Source organism: Entelurus aequoreus, linkage group LG04, assembly GCF_033978785.1.
Source record: "Entelurus aequoreus isolate RoL-2023_Sb linkage group LG04, RoL_Eaeq_v1.1, whole genome shotgun sequence".
Taxonomy (NCBI): domain Eukaryota; kingdom Metazoa; phylum Chordata; class Actinopteri; order Syngnathiformes; family Syngnathidae; genus Entelurus; species Entelurus aequoreus.
This window is the reverse complement of record NC_084734.1, coordinates 10634253-10650278: the sequence shown is the minus strand read 5'-3', so window position 1 is coordinate 10650278 and position 16026 is coordinate 10634253.

The following is a 16026-nucleotide window of genomic DNA, read 5'->3' as shown; positions in this document are numbered from 1 at the left end:
CAGACTGTGGTGGACCCCTCCCCTCTGTTAGAAAATATGTCCTTCTCTTGGTGTGAGCTTGCTGTTTTTTGTGTTGTTTTTTGGAGCGGGCCCTTAAAGAGCTGTGGCCATGGCTGGAGGACACAGAGATGGACAAAGTACAGAGTTTGGAACCCTAATCCCCCACCCCCCTCCCCCCAGACGGGATCCTATTAGGAGCCTCGGGCCAATGGGAAAGCAGGCCAGTGTCTAGTCAGCAAACTTGTTCAGATGGGGGGGGGGGGCATGTTATGACAGGTGTGACTCACCTGGCAGCCATGTTGTGCACTGCAGGTGCTGACGAACATGAGTGATGTACCCCAGCACAGGTGTGAGGAACATGACTGATGTACCCCAGCACAGCAAGTAGCAAGTACTTTTTCAGTTTACCCATATTCCCAGTTTGGTGTGGTGAAGACCTGCGTGCCATGTGACGTGACCGACTGGGTCTGTGTTGGCTCGGAAACGCTTGAGACCAAAGTATTGTTTTCCAAAGCGCAGACTATGTTTTTGTTTGTTGGCAACATAACTAAAACAGTTATGGATATATTTTGAAAATGTCCACAAAAAAAACAATTCCTCTCACTTCACTTCCTGCTTACAGCGTTCCACACCCACCACCGCGCCGTGCAGAGGATTCTGGGAGATCTAGCGTATTTTCAGACCCGGCCAATGCTAAAGCGCCAGAAAAAAGACACAACAAACAACAAACTTCTTGTCTCTCATGGACACAGACCTGTTGTTGTTGTTGACTTTGGACTAGCGACTGCACAAACCGCGGAACAGAGACACACTACGGGCTTACACACACACATGCAACCACAAAAATATACGCCACACGTACACACCCCAGCCCCCCCAACCCAACGCCCTCTACGCAAATCCCATATGGGTGATGAATGGATGGTCAGCACCTGAGAGCTGCGGCCTGCCATCATGACCTCGCACTCCCTTCCCTCTGTTGCTAGATATCTGGAGATGTACGTTGTAATATGTATATGTGCTTTGATATGGAGGTTTTTTCCCACTCCAGACTAGGCCCCCTTAGGAGCCCAGTCTAGATTGTATTTTTTTACTCATCCTTCCCCACCGTTGACCTTTTTCCCATCTTTTACGGGGCGCCTTGTGGCGACCCTTCAGCGTTCCTGTTCTGTAACTCTGTACACTGTTTGTTTTGTCTAATCTTGAACGGGTTTGTGCTGAAAACAAAGTTTCGTTGTACTTGTGCAATGACAATAAAGACCTATCCATCTATCTATCAATCCATCTATCTATCTATCTATCTATCTATCTATCTATCTATCTATCTATCTATCTATCTATCTATCTATCTATCTATCTATCTATCTATCTAAAAACTACACACCAAGTTTTTGTTTGATACCATCACGTGTCACAGCAGACGACCTTGAAAGCAAATACCGTGGTATCTGCATAGCCGTTACATCCCTACGTGGGTCAGGGTTTCTAGAGTGCAGCTTTAGTCGACGTGACCCCAAGATGCTGCAGACCGGAGACAGGAAGTGAGTCAAATGATATCCTTTAATCAACAAAAGAAACACACTCACAAGGGAGTGGGTCAAAAAGCAAACAAAAGAAGGCGAGTGCAACTGGCACAAGACTTGGGACTTCTTATTCATATCAGGCATACGAAAGGCGGAGCATATGAAAGAACAATGAACCCGACACAGTAAATAGGAAACTGACTGGACAAGGGTGCTCAGGTGTGTCCCCAATCAAGTGACAGGTGTGGGACAGCCAGGGGAATATAAGAGCACAGGACCTCCCAGTACGGGGCCATAGGAACCACCCACCCCACCCGCAGGGACCCCAACAATGGAGATGGAACAACCAATTTCCCTCCTGAGGGAGGGGCGGAAAAATAATAATAATAAAATATATATTTAAAAAAAAAAAAAAGATAAAAATAAATAAATAAATAAATAAAGCGGTAGAAAATGGATGGATGGAATAAACAAATAAATAAATAAATAATAATAATAATAATAATAATAATAATAACAATTATATATTAAATTAAAAAAAATAGTTAAAAGAAGATCACAGACATGCTGACACACAAGGTCACTACCCCAGCAGCTGGCCTAATTGCAGCACCTCGGAATACCATGCAGCACCAGGCTACCACAATAGACGCGGGGACTAGACCCAGCAGGCCCCAACCAAGACAGGCACCCGGAAGGGATGGAGGTCGTCTTTTCAAGATGCAGGGGAACGTCAGCGCCGCTGACCCGTCTCCGCTTGGGATGGTCTCCGGCTGGCCCCACTATGGACTGGACTCTCACTATTATGTTAGATCCACTATGGACTGGACTTTCACAGACAAAAATATGCTGCGCGGTGCCCACGGCACGAAAAAACAAGAATGGCTTAGCCAAAAAGATGCTAGTCAAAACACGGACTAGGAACATGAACGAGAAGGTAACTTTGTTGCATGGGAGCAAACGAAGCCACCATGCTCAGTGAGGCCAGTGGATGGAATAAAATAGCTCTCTGATTAGTGGAGGAGCAGGTGAGCGTCCCGAACACTAATCAAAGGCAGGTGAAAACAATCTGCCGTCATGGCAACTAAAACACACGGCAGGGGTGCTGAAACAGAAATTAAACAACAAGTGAATCAAAACATAAACAAACTATGGTCCGGGCAACGGATCCTCACACATCCACTGTCTTTGTGTCTGTGGGTGGAGGCGAGGCAGCAAGAATACCCACACAGAGAAGCTGAAGGTAACTTAGCAGAAATGATCCAATCATGCCCAAAATCTAATCAGTTGATCCTGAATGTTCCATAAAAATCTGCTTATAACCTTTTGAGGTCCAAAATAATGCAATACTCCTCTGGTAAATATAACTTTCATGATCAAAATCTCTTTAAACTTGATGTTATATTTTCATAAGGAGGCTGAGAAGAGAACAGGACATAATTTCTAGGCGCAGTCAGGGCGTTGAGGGGATCTGGTTTGGTGGCTGCAGGATTAGGTCTCTGCTTTTTGCAGATGATGTGGTCCTGATGGCTTCATCTGGCCAGGGTCTTCAGCTCTCACTGGATCGGTTCGCAGCCGAGTGTGAAGCGACTGAGATGGGAATCCGCACCTCCAAGTCCGAGTCCATGGTTCTCGCCCGGAAAAGGGTGAAGTGCCATCTCCTGGTTGGAGAAGAGACCCTCTCCCAGGTGGAGAAGTTCAAGTACCTCGGAGTCTTGTTCACGAGTGAGGGAAGAGTGGATGGTGAGGTCGACAGGCGGATCGGTGCGGTGTCTTCAGTAATGCAGATGCTGTATCGATCCGTTGTGGTGAAGAAGTAGCTGAGCCGGAAGGCAAAGCTCTCAATTTACCGGTCGATCTACGTTCCCATCCTCACCTATGGTCATGATCTTTGGGTTATGACCGAAAGGACAAGATCACGGGTACAATATCTACATTCCCATCCTCACCTATGGTCATGAGCTTTGGGTTATGACCGAAAGGACAAGATCACGGGTACAAGATCTACGTTCCCATCCTCACCTATGGTCATGAGCTTTGGGTTATGACCGAAAGGACAAGATCACCGGTACAAGATCTACGTTCCCATCCTCACCTATGGTCATGAGCTTTGGGTTATGACCGAAAGGACAAGATCACGGGTACTAGCGGCCCAAATGAGTTTCCTCCGCCGGGTGGCGGGGCTCTCCCTTAGAGATAGGGTGAGAAGCTCTGCCATCCGGGGGGAGCTCAAAGTAAAGCCCCTGCTCCTCTACATGGAGAGGAGCCAGATGAGGTGGTTCAGGCATCTGGTCAGAATGCCACCCGAACGCCTCCCTAGGGAGGTGTTTAGGGCACGTCCGACCCAGGACACGTTGGGTAGACTATGTCTCCTGGCTGGCCTGAGTACACCTCGGGATCCCCTGGGAAGAGCTGGACAAAGTGGCTGGGGAGAGGGAAGTCTGGGCTTCCCTGCTTAGGCTGCTGCCCCTGCGACCCGACCTTGGATAAGCGGAAGAAGATGGATGGATGGATGGATGGATGGATGGATGGATGGATGGCTGAGAAGAGAGGGAGGCTGTGTGGTGGATCCATGGGATTGGATGGTTCGGTTAGCAAAGGGGTCGGCAACCCGCGGCTCTAGAGCCGCATGCGGCTCTTTAGCGCCGCCCTAGTGGCTCTCTGGAGCTTTTTCATAAATGTATGAACAATTGAAAAAGATGAGGGGAAAAAAATATATTTTTTGTTTTAATATGGTTTCTGTAGGAGGACAAACATGACACAAACCTCCCTAATTGTTATAAAGCACACTGTTTGTATTAAACATGCTTCACTGATTCGAGTATTTGGCGAGCACCGTTTTGTCCTACTAATTTTGGCGGTCCTTGAACTCACCGTAGTTTTGTTTACATGTATAACTTTCTCCGACTCTCTAGGACGTGTTTTATGCCACTTTCTCTGTCTCATTTTGTCCACCAAACTTTTAACGTTGTGCGTGAATGCACAAAGGTGAGTTTTGTTGATGTTATTGACTTGTGTGCAGTGCTAATCAGACATATTTGGTCACTGCATGACTGCAAGCTAATCGATGCTAACATGCTATTTAGGCTAGCGATATGTACATATTGCATCATTATGCCTCATTTGTAGCTATATTTGAGCTCATTTAGTTTCCTTTAAGTCATCTTAATTCAATTTATATGTCATGACACACTATCTGTATGTAATATGGCTTTTAACTTTTTGCGGCTCCAGACAGATTTGTTTTTGTATTTTTGGTCCAATATGGCTCTTTCAACATTTTGGGTTGCCGACCCCTGGGTTAGCATGAGGCTGCAGGGTCCACCAGGGTCTTGCACCGAGTTATCCAAGTGAGGATGAATGGAGACCCTGACATTGGTGTTTAGTTTACTTTATGAAGGATCCTCATTAGTCTACAACACAGAAGGTTAGGATTATTCTTCCTGGGGTGTGTCAGGTGGTTGTCCTTAACATTGCAATCAATGTGGATGTGTGGATGGAGACATTTTCACAAATCAAGCCTCTTTTTATATTTTTATTTACAATATTCTTGATGAAGGAAAATGGAATGCAGTGTTTATTGTTGACAGAAATGTGTACACTAGTTAACTATTCAAATAACATCACAATAGAAGGAGACAGGAGCATACCTGACATTTATTGCATCAAAACACCATTTACACTTAGACATCATTTACATAAACATCATATACAATTGTTACTTTCACATCAAATACACATGTACAATAACTGTTGTAGCATTTGAGTGTGATTTTTGCAGTATAATTAGAACCATTATCAAATTGGTTAGCAACAAAGGCACACCAACATGTAGCAGGTGATGGTGTTAAATGTCATGTTGGATGGTCTCATGGTTGCTTACCATCTCTTCATTAGTTTCATAACACGACTTCCTTGGCTTTCTTTTCACGCTGGAAATGAGAAATATCTCACCAAATGTTTTCTTTTTCCTGAAGCGACCCTGACCACGACTGTGGATGTTGCTGATGCCGCGCGTTGTCGCCACGTTTTGAACTCCTTGAAGAACTAAATACTTGTAAGTCTTGTATTCAGTCATGCACATAAGCTGTTAGAGTCCAGCAAGACCCACAATGCATTGCATCTTCACGTCACACTTTCAAGCCCCTATTTGTTTTAAGCAATAATACAAACTCCGTTTCCATATAAGTTGGGAAATTGTGTTAGATGTAAATATAAACGGAATACAATGATTTGCAAATCCTTTTCAACCCATATTCAGTTGAATATGCTACAAAGACAACATATTTGATGTTCAAACTCATAAACTTTTTTTTTTTTTTGCAAATAGTAATTAACTTAGAATTTCATGGCTGCAACACGTGCCAAAGTAGTTGGGAAAGGGCATGTTCACCACTGTGTTACATGGCCTTTCCTTTTAACAACACTCAGTAAAGGTTTGGGAACTGAGGAGACACATTTTTGAAGCTTCTCAGGTGGAATTCTTTCCCATTCTTGCTTGATGTACAGCTTAAGTTGTTCAACAGTCCGGGGGTCTCCCTTGTGCTATTTTAGGCTTCATAATGCACCACACATTTTCAATGGGAGACAGGTCTGGACTACAGGCAGGCCAGTCTAGTACCCGCACTCTTTTACTATGAAGCCACGTTAATGTAACACGTGGCTTGGCATTGTCTTGCTGAAATAAGCAGGGGCGTCCATGGTAACGTTGCTTGGATGGCAACATATGTTGCTCCAAAACCTGTATGTACCTTTCAGCATTAATGGCGCCTTCACAGATGTGTAAGTTACCCATGTCTTGGGCACTAATACACCCCCATACCATCACAGATGCTGGCTTTTACACTTTGCCCCTATAACAATCCGGATGGTTCTTTTCCTCTTTGGTCCGGAGGACACAATGTCCACAGTTTCCAAAAACAATTTGAAATGTGGACTCGTCAGACCACAGAACACTTTTCCACTTTGTATCAGTCCATCTTAGATGAGCTCAGGCCCAGCGAAGCCGACGGCGTTTCTGGGTGTTGTTGATAAACGGTTTTCGCCTTGCATAGGAGAGTTTTAACTTGCACTTACAGATGTAGCGACCAACTGTAGTTACTAACAGTGGGTTTCTGAAGTGTTCCTGAGCCCATGTGGTGATATCCTTTACACACCGATGTCGCTTGTTGATGCAGTACAGCCTGAGGGATGGAAGGTCACGGGCTTAGCTGCTTACGTGCAGTGATTTCTCCAGATTCTCTGAACCCTTTGATGATATTACGGAGCGTAGATGCTGAAATCCCTAAATTCCTTGCAATAGCTGGTTGAGAAAGGTTTTTCTTAAACTGTTCAACAATTTGCTCACGCATTTGTTGACAAAGTGGTGACCCTCGCCCCATCCTTGTTTGTGAATGTCATGGAATCTACTTTTATACCCAATCATGGCACCCACCTGTTCCCAATTTGCCTGTTCACCTGTGGGATGTTCCAAATAAGTGTTTGATGAGCATTCCTCAACTTTATCAGTATTTATTGCCACCTTTCCCAACTTCTTTGTCACGTGTTGCTGGCATCAAATTCTAAAGTTAATGATGACTTGCAAAAAAAAAAAAGGTTTATCAGTTTGAACATCAAATATGTTGTCTTTGTAGCATATTCAACTGAAAATGGGTTGAAAATGATTTGCAAATCATTGTATTCCGTTTATATTTACATCTAACACAATTCCCAACTCATATGGAAACGGGGTTTGTAATTATGATTGTGTTATTGTGTTAATATACGACTATTTACAATATATATACAAATATAATCATACAATTGTTCCCCACCAAATCACGCTTCAAATATCGCGGCCTCACCACATTTTACATTTTTTTAGGCATATTCTACAAACATACACCTGAATTGAGCATTTTAAAATGGCTAACTAAAGTCAAAGTATCAATACTAGAGTGGAGACCAACCCAATTAGAGCATTGCTGTATTGGCTTAAAAGAGTGTCATTTGACTAAAAGGTCTCATAATGTTAAAAACATATTCAAAATGTCACAAACAGGCTTTTTATGTTATAGTGTTTGATGTTTATTAGTGATTTCTACTTCACGGAAACTTTTTTACCGCGGTCATGTCTGGAAGGAGGGAAGACTGAACTAAATGTGTGAATGTTCCAAACATTCACACATGTTTTCTACACCTAAATGCATCTATTTATTATTATTATTATTATTATTCTCCACATTTTGGTGCGCTCTACCTTCCACATTTTTCACCCGATTCAAAGCGTTCCAACTTCAAACTGTTCAGCCTATTCGGGAATTGCGAGCTTTCCCTTGACAAATTCCAAAAATTCCCAGATTTCCCAGAATTCCAGATTTTCCGGGACATTTTTCCCATTCAAAATGAATTGGACATTTTTTAAACTTCCACCATTTCCAAATTTTTCAACCGATTCACACCATTCCCCCTTCAACATATTCCACTCATCCTGGACATTCACACTATTATTTTTTCAAGTTCAAAAAAATTCCGGGAATTCCCTTTTTTCAAACCCTTTTTTCACCCTTTTTCACCGTCAAAACTGTAAAAATTCCTGTTTTTCCCGAAATTCCTGGAATTCTTTAATACCATTTCTCATATAAAAATGTTACTACTTCAACATGTCTCAACCGATTTGAAAAATTCCAACACCAACCATTTTGAACTCATTCAAAACATTCAAGTTTTTTTTTACATTTTCCAAAAAATTCCTGCTTTCCCCAAAATTCCTAAATTTCCATGAAATTCCCATTGAAATGAATTGGACATTTTTCAAATTTTCTCAATTCCCACATTTTTCACTAGATTCACATCATTCCCCCATCAACAAATTCCACTCATCCTGGACATTCAAACTATCATTTTACCAAGTTCAAAAAAATTCCAGGAATTCCCTTTTTTTCAAACCCTTTTTTCACCCATTTTTCTGTCGATTACTCTTTCCACATTTTTCAACCAACTTCAAACGTTCCACCGTCAAAACATTCCTGTTAATCAGGACCAAAAACGAAGTTGTTTTTTTAACTGAAAAAATTCCCGTTTTCCCTGAAATTCCTGGAATTATTTAATACCATTTCTCATATAAAAATGTTACTATTTCAACATGTCTCGACCAATTTGAAAAATTCCAACACCAACCATTTTGAACTCATTCAAAACATTCAAGTTTTTTTTTACATTTTCCAAAAAATTCCTGCTTTCCCCAAAATTCCTAAATTTCCATGAAATTCCCATTGAAATGACTTGGACATTTTTCAAATTTTCTCAATTCCCACATTTTTCACTAGATTCACATCGTTCCCCATCAACACATTCCACTCATCCTGGACATTCAAACTATCATTTTACCAAGTTCAAAAAAATTCCAGGAATTCCCTTTTTTTCAAACCCTTTTTTCACCCATTTTTCTGTCGATTACTCTTTCCACATTTTTCAACCAACTTCAAACGTTCCACCGTCAAAACATTCCTCTTAATCAGGACCAAAAACGAAGTTGTTTTTTTTACTGAAAAAATTCCCGTTTTCCCTGAAATTCCTGGAATTATTTAATACCATTTCTCATATAAAAATGTTACTATTTCAACATGTCTCGACCAATTTGAAAAATTCCAACACCAACCATTTTGAACTCATTCAAAACATTCAAGTTTTTTTTTTACATTTTCCAAAAATTTCCTGCTTTCCCCAAAATTCCTAAATTTCCATGAAATTCCCATTGAAATGAATTGGACATTTTTCAAATTTTCTCAATTCCCACATTTTTCACTAGATTCACATCGTTCCCCCATCAACACATTCCACTCATCCTGGACATTCAAACTATCATTTTACCAAGTTCCAAAAAAATTCCAGGAATTCCCTTTTTTTCAAACCCTTTTTTCACCCATTTTTCTGTCGATTACTCTTTCCACATTTTTCAACCAACTTCAAACGTTCCACCGTCAAAACATTCCTCTTAATCAGGACCAAAAACGAAGTTGTTTTTTTAACTGAAAAAATTCCCGTTTTCCCTGAAATTCCTGGAATTATTTAATACCATTTCTCATATAAAAATGTTACTATTTCAACATGTCTCGACCAATTTGAAAAATTCCAACACCAACCATTTGAACTCCTTCAAAACATTCAAGTTTTTTTTTTACATTTTCCAAAAAATTTCCGCTTTTCCCAAAATTCCTAAATTTCCATGAAATTCCCATTGAAATGACTTGGACATTTTTCAAATGTTCTCAATTCCCACATTTTTCACTAGATTCACATCGTTCCCCATCAACACATTCCACTCATCCTGGACATTCAAACTATCATTTTACCAAGTTCAAAAAAATTCCAGGAATTCCCTTTTTTTCAAACCCTTTTTTCACCAATTTTTCTGTCGATTACTCTTTCCACATTTTTCAACCAACTTCAAACGTTCCACCGTCAAAACATTCCTCTTAATCAGGACCAAAAACGAAGTTGTTTTTTTAACTGAAAAAATTCCCGTTTTCCCTGAAATTCCTGGAATTATTTACCAGTAATACAATTTCTCATATAAAAATGTTACTATTTCAACATGTCTCGACCAATTTGAAAAATTCCAACACCAACCATTTGAACTCCTTCAAAACATTCAAGTTTTTTTTTTACATTTTCCAAAAAATTTCCGCTTTTCCCAAAATTCCTAAATTTCCATGAAATTCCCATTGAAATGACTTGGACATTTTTCAAATTTTCTCAATTCCCACATTTTTCACTAGATTCACATCGTTCCCCCATCAACACATTCCACTCATCCTGGACATTCAAACTATCATTTTACCAAGTTCAAAAAAATTCCAGGAATTCCCTTTTTTTCAAACCCTTTTTTCACCCATTTTTCTGTCGATTACTCTTTCCACATTTTTCAACCAACTTCAAACGTTCCACCGTCAAAACTTTCCTCTTAATCAGGACCAAAAACAAAGTTGTTTTTTGAACTGTAAAAATTCCCGTTTTTCCCGAAATTCCTGGAATTCTTTAATACCATTTCTCATATAAAAATGTTACTACTACAACATGTCTCAACTGATTTGAAAAATTCCAACACCAACCATTTTGAACTCATTCAAAACATTCAAGTTTTTTTTTACATTTTCCAAAAAATTCCTGCTTTCCCCAAAATTCCTAAATTTCCATGAAATTCCCATTGAAATGTATTGGACATTTTTCAAATTTTCTCAATTCCCACATTTTTCACTAGATTCACATCGTTCCCCCATCAACACATTCCACTCATCCTGGACATTCAAACTATCATTTTACCAAGTTCAAAAAAATTCCAGGAATTCCCTTTTTTTCAAACCCTTTTTTCACCCATTTTTCTGTCGATTACTCTTTCCACATTTTTCAACCAACTTCAAACGTTCCACCGTCAAAACATTCCTCTTAATCAGGACCAAAAACGAAGTTGTTTTTTTAACTGAAAAAATTCCTGTTTTCCCTGAAATTCCTGGAATTATTTACCGGTAATACCATTTCTCATATAAAAATGTTACTATTTCAACATGTCTCGACCAATTTGAAAAATTCCAACACCAACCATTTGAACTCCTTCAAAACATTCAAGTTTTTTTTTTACATTTTCCAAAAAATTTCCGCTTTTCCCAAAATTCCTAAATTTCCATGAAATTCCCATTGAAATGAATTGGACATTTTTCAAATTTTCTCAATTCCCACATTTTTCACTAGATTCACATCGTTCCCCCATCAACACATTCCACTCATCCTGGACATTCAAACTATCATTTTACCAAGTTCAAAAAAATTCCAGGAATTCCCTTTTTTTCAAACCCTTTTTTCACCCATTTTTCTGTCGATTACTCTTTCCACATTTTTCAACCCACTTCAACCGTTCCACCTTCAAAACATTCCTCTTAATGAGGACCAAAAACAAAGTTGTTTTTTGAACTGGAAAAATTCCCGTTTTCCCTGAAATTCCTGGAATTATTTAATACCATTTCTCATATAAAAATGTTACTATTTCAACATGTCTCGACCAATTTGAAAAATTCCAACACCAACCATTTGAACTCCTTCAAAACATTCAAGTTTTTTTTTATATTTTCCAAAAAAATTCCGCTTTTCCCAAAATTCTCACATTTCCATGAAATTCCCATTGAAATGAATGGGACATTTTTCAAAGTTTCACAATTCCCACATTTTTCACCCGATTCAAACCATTCCCCCCTTCAACACATTCCACTCATCCTGGACATTCAAACTATAATTTTTCCAAGTTCAAAAAAATTCCAGGAATTCCCATTTTTTCAAACCCTTTTTTCACCCTTTTTTCTGTCGACTACGCCTTCCACATTTTTCAACCCACTTCAAGTGTTCCACCGTCAAAACATTCCTCTTAATCAGGAAAAAAAAACAAAGTTGTTTTTTGAATTGGAAAAATTCCCGTTTTTCCCAAAATTCCTGGAATTCTTTACCGTTCCACCGGCAAAACATTCCTCTTAATCAGGACAAAAAACAAAGTTGTTTTTTGAACTGGAAAAATTCCCGTTTTGCCCGAAACTCCTGGAATTTTTTAATACCATTTCTCATATAAAAATGCTACTACTTCAACATGTCTCGACCGATTTGAAAAATTCCAACACACAACCACTTGAAGTCATTCAAAACAATCACGTTTTTTTCAACATTTTGCAAAAAATTTCAGCTTTTCCCAAATTTCCATGAAATTCCCATTGAAATGAATGGGACATTTTTCAACGTTTCACAATTCCCACATTTTTCATCCAATTCAAACTGTTCCAAATTCAAAATACTCCGCCTGTTTGGGAATTGTGTGCTCTCCTTCAATAATTCCAAAAAAAAAAAATTCAGGATTTCCAAGAATTCCCAGTTTCCAGGGACATATTCCCCATTCAAAATGAATTTTCCATTTTTTTAAACTTCCACAATTTGCACATTTTTCAACCTATTCAAACCATTCCCCCTTCAACATATTCCACTCATCCTGGACATTCAAACTATCATTTTTCCAAGTTCAAAAAATTCCAGGAATTTCCTTTTTTTAAAACCCTTTTTTCACCCTTTTTTCTGTGGACTACTCCCTTCCACATTTTTCAACCGACTTCAACCGTTCCACCGTCAAAACATCCACAATTTGCAAATTTGTCAACCTATTCAAACCATTCCAACATCAACACATTCCACTCATCCAACTAACACTTTCCCGAGTTCCAAACCAAATCCCGTTTTCTTGGAAATTCCAACTCTTCAACATTCAAAGCATTCCAACATTCAAACTATTCTTCCATTCGTACTACATACTGTCAGCATTTCACTTCTACTTCAGCATTGGAGCATTCACACGTCATTCCTTCAGTAATTGCCTCTTGGAGTTTGTAATGAAGTTTCTTACAGAAACCAGAAACTCTAATGGAAAACCCACACTCTAATCCATTAAAGAAGTTGCAAAAAGCAGATTGAATTTTCTTTCTGCTAGAACAGTTAGACAGATAAGGACTAAACTTGATTATACGTGTAGGTTTTTACAATACTTCCTAAAGACGACATGAATTCATTCCCTCTTCTGGAAATCACCGTCCTGCTCCACTCACTCCTGCTCCTTCCCTTGGTGGGTGTGCAGCTGCTGCATGAACTCATCCAGGATCTGCTGTGCAGACATGGAGGTCACGTCCACGGCGTCCTGCTCCAGAAGAGTCACCAGGACCTCTCCCTTCCCACCCGGGCCGTCAGCACCGTGGAGCTGCTGGGGCCTGAGAGGGACTCCCACGGAGGACTTGTGGTGATCATGAGGGGAGACACTGGTGTACCTGGCCAGTATTTTCTCATAGATGGCTGCGCTGATGTCCTCCAGCGGGCCTGCGGGCAGGCAGGAATCAGCGCCGGTTTTGTGCGCTTCTTTTTTGAAGGGAGCAAAAGTGGCGGCGGTCTCTGATTGGGCGAAGCAGGCGTGGGAGGCGTCCTCCCACTTAGGCGTGCGAGGAGCATGTTGAGAACTGGCAGGGGCAGAAGGAGTCGGAGTTGTCGGCACAGTCTCAGTGGAGCTCAGATGCTTCTGCAGTAAATCCTTCATCAGGGAGGGAAGCTGAAGGGAGACAGGCGGTAAAGACGGACCGTCAATGATCACTTCCTGCCTGCTGATTCGTCACCTTTATTTTACAGCCCATTGGAAAATGTATGCACACATCCAAGTGCAAAAATGTTCCTGCATTATCCTGACAGAAGGTCCAAACTCCAGCAGGGAGAAATGTGCGCCCAGCAAACTGCCTGAAAAATGCTTGACTTTGCGGCAGCAAAAGTTGCGATATTTGCGGGTTTGAGGTGGGCGGGGTTGGACGGCGAGGTTTGGTGGTAGCGGGGGGTGTATATTGTAGCGTCCCGGAAGAGTTAGTGCTGCAGGGGGTTCTGGGTATTTGTTCTGTTGTGCTTATGTTGTGTTACGTTGCGGATGTTCTCCCGAAATGTGTTTGTCATTCTTGTTTGGTGTGGGTTCACAGTGTGGTGCATATTTGTAACAGTGTTAAAGTTGTTTTTACGGCCACCCTCAGTGTGACCTGTATGGCTGTTGATCAAGTATGCCTTACAATCACTTAAGTGTGTGTAAAAGCCGCAAATATTGTGTGGCTGTTTGTTTGGAAGAACAGCGGACGTGAAGACAGGTTGTAGAGTACGCTAAAGACAGTGCCTTTAAGGCACGGCCCCAATATTGTTGCCCGGGTGGAAATCGGGAGAATTTCGGGAGAATGGTTGCCCCGGGAGATTTACGGGAGGGGCACTGAAATTCGGGAGTCTCCCGGGAAAATCGGGAGGGTTGGCAGGTATGGGTTAGGGCAGGGGTCGGCAACCCAAAATGTTGAAAGAGCCATATTGGACCAAAAATTCAAAAACAAATCTGTCTGGAGCCGCAAAAAATTAAAAGCCATATTACATGTGTCATGAGATGTACATTTAATTAAGAGGACTTAAAGGAAACTAAATGACCTCAAATATAGCTACAAATGAGGCATAATGATGCAATATGTACATATCGCTAGCCTAAATAGCATGTTAGCATCGATTAGCTTGCAGTCACGCAGTGACCAAATATGTCTGATTAGCACTCCACACAAGTCAATAACATCAACAAAACTCACCTTTGTGCACTCATGCACAACGTTAAAAGTGTGGTGGACAAAACGAGACAGAAAAAGAAGTGGCATAAAACACGTCCTAGAAAGTCGGAGAAAGTTATACATGTAAACAAACTATACGGTGAGTTCAAGGGCCGCCAAAATTAGTAGGACAAAACGGCGCTCGCCAAATACTCGAATCAGTAAAGCATGTTTAATACAAACAGTGTGCTTTATAACAGTTAGGGAGGTTTGTGTCATGTTTGTCCTCCTACAGAAACCATACTAAAACAAAAAAATAGATTTTTTTTTCCCCTCATCTTTTTCCATTCTTCATACATTTTTGAAAAATCTCCAGAGAGCCACTAGGGCGGCGCTAAAGAGCCGCATGCGGCTCTAGAGCCGCGGGTTGCCGACCCCCGGGTTAGGGTAAGGGTTAGAGAGTTAGTGTTATAATAAGGCCATGCCGAATAAGGCATTAATAAGTACTTAATAATGACTAGTTAAGAGCCAATATGTTACTAATTCGCATGTTAATAAGCAACTAATTAATGGTGAATATGTTCCCCATACTAAAGTGTTGCCATGTTTTTTTACTGGTGCACAAAATGAAGCGTGCATGAACATTACCTTGTTCAAACAACAAAACCAACACAGTGCATAAACTCACAACAAATGACACACCTGCAAATCAGTCAGCTGTTGCCGTATCCGAAATACGCCGCTGGGAGAAGTTTGTATTTACACGATGAGTCGGGGGTGTTTTGACCTCCGCCGAACCCCTGAGGCCGACTCACCCAACCCCTAGCGTTCGGTCGAACCCAGGTTAAGAACCACTGCTCTAACATTTAACAATGCACAACAACATGTATTTATAGTTAAATAAAACAAGCCACTCCTCTTGACAAAATTGGTGCAGTTCACCTAAATGTGTTGCTTTTCCGACATGGACTTGTTTCTTCAGCATTGTCCACACCTTTTAGTCAGGACTTTGGGAAGGCCATTCTAAAACCTTCATTCTAGCCTGATTTAGCCATTCCTTTACCACGTTTGAGGTGTGTTTGGGGTCATTGTCCTGTTTGAACACCCAACTGCGCCCAAGACCCAACCTCCGGGCTGATGGTTTTAGCTTGTCCTGAAGAATTTGGAGCTAATCCTCCTTTTTCATTGTCCCACTTACTCTCCATTAGAGAGTAAATGGTTTTCCATTGGCAGCAAAACAGTCCCAGCGCATAACACTACCACCACCATGCTTGTCACGTGGTGGTCGCATCATACTGAATTAAGAGGACGTGGTTCGTTCTCTCGGGATGCAGACGGACCGCTCCTGACAAAGCGTGCAGGTAGGAACATGATTTAATCTTCGTAAATCATAA